Raw genomic sequence first — 6,758 nt, 5'->3', positions numbered from 1 at the left:
CTCACCAATCTTTCACGAAAAAACACCCGTCCAGCTGAAACCACTGTCAATAATTTTCCCCACTCTTTATCTGTGTCTAAATCAAAACGTAGATTCCATGAACAAAGCATCTTTCTTAGAACTGCATCCATGTGGAACTCTCTTCCGTTTGCCTGCTTCCCACCTTACAACAACTTGGATGTTTTCAAGTCCAACATAAACAAATTCCTGATAAACTGCCCCCCTTAAGTAATCCAATTTATCAAATCTCCATTACTAACGATTACTACCATATTATCTCATTGATTACTGTACACACAATAATCCTTATCCTCGAGTAGCCTCCAGGCCTTGATAAGTGGTGACTTCCGTGGAAAAAGAAAAAAAAATCATGACGATATCGTTTTACCATGATATTTTTATTGAATCTCATTCTTATAAACTAACTAGACATTTTAGCCCATTAAAAATGGGCAAAAGTTATAGCCCGTTGACTTCGGATGAGTACTTTATTCTAAAATTGGTGGTTGAATGTGATTAAATTTTGCTCATTTTTATATTAGATATTAATCCTTAGTAATCTCTAACAGCACATCGAACGGATACCATAATATTTAGTTCGCTGAACGTTATCATAACAAAGGCGCATAGAAAATTTTAGCTAGATCGGACTCGTAGTTTCCAAGAATATTGGAACATAATCAGACTAAAAAAAATATTATATAGATATATGTACGTAGGCTTGGTATGAAAAAATTCCCCGTAACTCTTTAAATAAGGCATATTTTCACTGAAGAGAAGAATATGAAGAAGTACGAAGCGTCAGAAGACTGATCTCCAGTATTCTTAAATACAGAGCAGACTGACGAAGTTTTCCAAAGTGTCGGGTGGAATTTCACGGTGGCATAGTGCATTGAAAGTAATTTTCATTTTACATTTATTTTCTTATTATTAATATTTAGTACTACCACTTCACCCGGCTTTGCTTGGCCCTATGTACTGTTCACACTTTTATGTGCATATGTATACATATATTAAAAAGTTTGATTCATGTCCAGGTGACCTATATCTAAAATTTCAAGTGTTTAGACCTAAAATTTGCGGAGGAGTTTGGTAGAGTCTGCAAAGATCAACTCTTTCAACTTTGACCTCTTGGCAGCCAAATTGTCGCCCTCAAATTGATTAAAATGCTTGTTGCATGTCTCAATATCCTTTATGTAAAATTTCAAAAGTTTAGACCGAAAATTGGCTGAATAGTTTGCTAGAGACCGCAAAGGTAAAATCTTTCGAACTTTGACCCCTTGGCAGCCAAATTTTCGGCCAACTACCGATTAAAAAGCTTGTCATATGTGTGAATACACTTTATGTAAAATTTCAAATGTTTAGACCAAAAATTGGCTGAGTATTTTGGTAGAGATCGCAGTGATAAAATGTTTTTTAATTTTGCCCTAATTTTGATCCCTTCACATTTATTGTTTTGGTCTCGAATCAAATTAAAAAGTTTTATCCATGTCCAAGTAACCTACATCTAAGATTTCAAGTGTTTAGACCCCAAATTAGCGGAGGAGTTTGGTAGAGTTTTCAAAGGTCAGATCGTTGAACATTGACTCCTTTGACAGCCAAATTTCTGTCCGAAAACCGATTAAAACAATTTTCCCAAATCTCAATAACCCTTATGTCAAATCTCGAGTCAGTAGACTGAAAATTGACAGAGTAGTTTGGTAGGGAAATCTACACACACAGACACACAGACAGACAATTTCATTTTTATAGATATATAGTAAGATTTAATAAATTTTACGCTTTCATTAACACTTGCATTTTGGCAGCTTATTGGGTAATCGGTTCGGTATCTTATGGTCACTTACGTAACTTGCCGGGAGGTATCGACGCAAAGTTGCTGGATAAATATCGAAATATTCATATTTATTGTCTTGTATGGCGAAAAGTCTTTCCAATCTGTATTCGCCATGCCATATTTTTTTTGGTAGTGAGACACGGGTTCCAAACAGTTCTAATACGCGACGACTTTGACGTAATGATCCGGCCATGAGCAGGTTAATATGCAGTTGCTTAGAAAATTGGTATAAGTGAGATTATGGATGCTTCACGCTCGGAATTTCAAGTGGTTTTGTAACGCTGTACTCGTTTACACACATGTTACGTGTAGAGTTCGTCGCGATAAAACAACAGCTAAAGAATGGAAAAGAAATTCAACTCACTGCTTAAGGTTTTAACAAAAGACTATTATTCCTCCTTCTCCAGCCACGTGCGAATTCTCGTCTCGGCTGTGACGTCCCCCGTGTGTTTCTAACGTGATCATCTGTCTGTGTATACGCTATTAGTTTTATAATCTTTTTCGTTTTCCTTGCTGTGACGTCATCTTGCAACGGCTCGGTAATTTGCATACAGCTGCCATACTTGTCGGCGATCTGTTATAGTTTAGCCAGATACGGCTATGAATATATGAGGGTTATTCCAAAAGAAACGCCTTCTTTATTTTTAACTCATAAACCGAAACATTGAAGAGCTATAAAACGGGAGTAATACCATTAAAACGAGCGACCTTTTGCGCTTCACGATTTATTTTTCTACATAGTCCCCACCATTCTCCATGCAATTTTGCCAGCTTCTTTTGATAACCTCGGGCGACTTATCGCGCACACCTCTGTCGCCACTGAAATCGACGAATCCATCTCCTAACTGTTCTGACATCAACTGCATCGGCTTCATAAATGTTCAACAGGCGCCGGTGAATGTTGATCGGTTCAATTTTTTCTGCATAGAAGAATTCAATGACGCAGCTCTGCTTCTGACACACGTTAGTGGCAGGGGTTGCTTTCTTAGAGTCGCACACCGTCAATATATGTAACAGAGAGATTAAACTTTTAGGTCATGAATAATTAAGTTCAGTCACCATAATAATGCAATTTGCAGTTCTCTCTGATCCATTCGGGCGGAATAGAAATATAGAAGGCATTACTTTTGGAACGTCTCTCGTAAGTGTTTGTGTGGGTTATGTTAAAGCAACACATGGCGAGTACTTGATGTAAATTAGTTAATCTCTCTCTCTCTCTCTCTCTCTCTCTCTCTCTCTCTCTCTCTCTCTCTCTCTCTCTCTCTGTGATACCGTCACGGAGCGTAGAAAGAGAAACCTCAAACGTTGTCCGTCGCTAGCTGTCTGGTCATATCAGTCCCCAGCGGTTTTCTTCTCGGTTCTATCGCCCGGTTTTGCCTCCAATATTTCCAATCTCTCTCAGGGAATTTCCGAGCTGTAAACTGTCACAAACTGGACACTGTCCTCAACTCTAACTGTCGACAACCGTTGCAAATCCAACACTGTTAGTCAACTGCCGACAACTGCCGTAAACCCAGTGCAAACCCGATCACCACTCCTAAAACAACTCTAAAATATATTGACCGATCCCTTGTTGTTTTTGTTTTTTGTTTTCGTTACTCGCACACCTTGATTAACAATACTATTTTAGTACTCTTTGTGTGTATTGGTGAACAATTTCCTCTCCATTGTTCTGCTCATATACTTATTTCCTCTTTTTTTTATTATATTTTCCCCCTTTTCTACTTCCTAACACTTGGGGATGGGAGGGGGAAGATTGTAGCATTACATTTGTTCACTTATCGCACTGCACCGCTGCACGTTGTGCCGTGCTAATCATCCGTCGATTCATCCAGCGCTTCAACAAAGAATTCTCCATCTAAAAATGAAACAGCACAAGTCCAATTTATAAACAATAATAACATTTATTATTTTGGATACGTGGTACTCGTTCCACTAAGGTTGAATAGCAGACCTGCAGATCTTTACTCGACCAGACTGACACACCCATAAGTCCCATTACAGAGTCCCTTGGCTGAGAGCTCCAAAAGGAATAGAACTGTCTCGTAGCTCTCCCGAAAACCAACTGCCACTCTTGCTCCTTTTCCTTCCGGATATCTTCACTCCTGATTGGCTTTGACCTGTTGTTGGTGATCATTGTTCAGCCGCTTAATATAACATCTAACTGGTGTCCGGATATTGTTTCTCTCACAAAGCTGATCCCAGCAGGACTCTTTCATTAAATGTGGAACTTACTTTTCAAACAAAGAGAATGTCTCTTGGGTGGTCAGACTGACTCGAGTACATACGAAGCGCAATGACTGCATACAACCTGATGTTAACCCTTTGGATCGGACTGCGTGGAGTGCAGGTATGAGACGTCTGTCGGTGTTATCCATCTTGAAAGCCAGGATACTCAACATATCCTAAAAACCCAAACCAGATAAAGATGAAAATAAAAATATATCGCAAGTATTTACGAATTCGATAACGTAGTTTATAATAAGAAATTTATGTCTGGGAAGTGACGGTGGCTAAGTGGTTAACGAGACAGACTGATAATCTGTGTATGCCAAGTTCGAAACCAGTTCGTTTCACAAAAACAAAAAAAAACAAAAACAAAAAAAAACAAAACTTTCATCAAACCCACACTTGACCTTGTGTCTAACACCCTAGATATGAAATAAACAATATACCAAATCAATGTATGCGCCAAGGGGTAAGAAAATAAATCTTGCGTCGCCCATTTTAGTACTGACCAAGGTCAACGTTGCTTAAATTCGGTGGTCTAGCAACGAAATTATGTCCGTATATTGCTGAATAACAGAATCAGGAAGGCGGAAAATCGGATGGGCTGGAGAACGTTGAGCTGGTTGGCAGGTCATCTTTGGTGCCTCAACGTTCATTCAGACCATCGGCTGGTGCTACCAGATCAGGCTGTCTGAAGATATTGACTTCCTGAGACGAAATGCATTAATGCTTTTTGTTTTCTACTTCCTTTTACAAAACTTAATTATGTTCTGCAAAACCAAAAACAAAAACAACCCACCTTTCCCCCCTTTTTCTTTCTATCTCTCCCACTTCCTGATAGGTTTCCTACGTTAAAATGTACAAAACATTAATACTGTAACCCTTTTTCTCTCTCCCATTGCAAAACTCATTCATGTTCTGCAGGCGAGGGAAGAAAAGCGATAAAATCTACTATAAAGTAACCAAACCAAACACTACAAACTAGCGAGTGAAGATACAAAGAGCTTCAAGAATAAAAACCTTCTACAAAATAACTGGATGCAATATGAATACTATTTCCAAAATAACTAGATTCAGCATTAAATAACCCGAAAAGGGTTGATATGCCGTAAAACAAAACAACCAAACCAAACCAAACCAGACCATGGAATAGGTAAGAAGAAGATATGTATCCATCTAAAAATTTATAATTATCAGACAAACGTAAAAAAAAACAAAAAAATAGATAGAACTTTTACATCAAAGCAAATATATTTTCATTTTGGGGTTTACTTTCGACAACCTGGTAATTCTGGGTTCCCTTATTTTCTCCTGTAATCAATAAACGTAATTCAATAAATGATGTTTCTGAAAAATGGAGGAAGAATATTTTTTTCTGGGTTGGATTATGTCAATCCATTACTTATTGCTGGCTATTTTTTTTCATCGTAAAGTGGTTTTTTAGCTCCTTACATCAAGTAGCTTCATGCATTCTCCGGAGCGATTTCCATAAAATAATCAATATATATAAACTAGATGATACAGTAAAACCCCGGGATACGGTGACCCTAGGATACAGTTTTTTCAGGTTACAATCTGGAATACGATGTTTTTCGACCACTGGTTAGAGTATTTGCCCCGTTTTACGGAGTTATTTATAATGTTATTTGATTATATATATGTGTATTATATACTGTATGGTATTTTGTTACTAATTTTTAATGCCGTATCCCGAGGTTCTACTGCATAAGTCATAATTTTAGTCAATTCATTTAGTGAAATATCGTATTTAACCTATTTATTGTTTTTTTTTTTAATAGGACATTTGTACATTTGTTTAAAAAAATGTAAAATTAAAACTTTCAATCACTTTTACTGTTTCTTATTATATAATATCAGGTTGACAAGAAAGTCCTTGCGGTTTTTAACTTTTAAATTCAGATGAATTCGAAATAAGCACTGTCAGAATCAACAGACTTTTGCGAACGCAAAACAAGTACATTTATGTCACTAACGTAAAAATCTTGCGTTCTGATGGCGCTGAAGTTGCTGAAGGTGTTTTTGATATCGCTTAGGTTTTTGAAGCATTTCTCACGCAGAAAGTTGTCGAGATGCTTGAAAAAGTGGTAGTCGGTAGGTGAGAGGTTTGGAGAGTATGGTGGATGAGGCAGAGTTTCATAGCCCAATTCGTTCAACTTCTGCAGGGTCGGTTTAGCAACGTGCATTCGGGCGGGCAATGTCGTGGAGGAGAATTGCGCCTTTTCTGTTGACTAATGCTGGCTATTGCTGTCGAAGTTTTGATACAGTTCATCCATTTGTTGACAGTACTTCTCTGCCGTAATGGTTTCGCCTGTATTTAAAAAACTGTAATGGGTGAAACCAGTTAAAGGCCTTCAAACAGTCAGCATGAGCTTTCTTTTTGGTGCAACTCTGGCTTTAGGAAGTGTCGTGGAGCTTCGTCGGCATCTAACCACTGGAGCTGAGCGTCGCCGATTGTCGTAAAGAACGCACTTTTGATCGAAAGTCACAACCCGGTTGAAAAATGGGTCGTTCTTGTTGCGTAAAAGAAGGGAAAATAACATTTCATAACGGCGTTTCTTTTGATTGTCGTTCAATTCGTGAGGCACCTATTTATCAAGTTTTTTTTTGTCTTTACAATCTCTCTTAAGTGGTTGCAAATCCTCGTATACGTTACGTCTAATTAAGAAGCAAG

This window comes from Euprymna scolopes, chromosome 31, assembly GCF_053919585.1.
Source record: "Euprymna scolopes isolate OS-2025 chromosome 31, ASM5391958v1, whole genome shotgun sequence".
NCBI classification, from domain to species: domain Eukaryota; kingdom Metazoa; phylum Mollusca; class Cephalopoda; order Sepiida; family Sepiolidae; genus Euprymna; species Euprymna scolopes.
The sequence above is the reverse complement of the archived record's forward strand: the minus strand, read 5'-3'. Positions refer to the sequence as shown.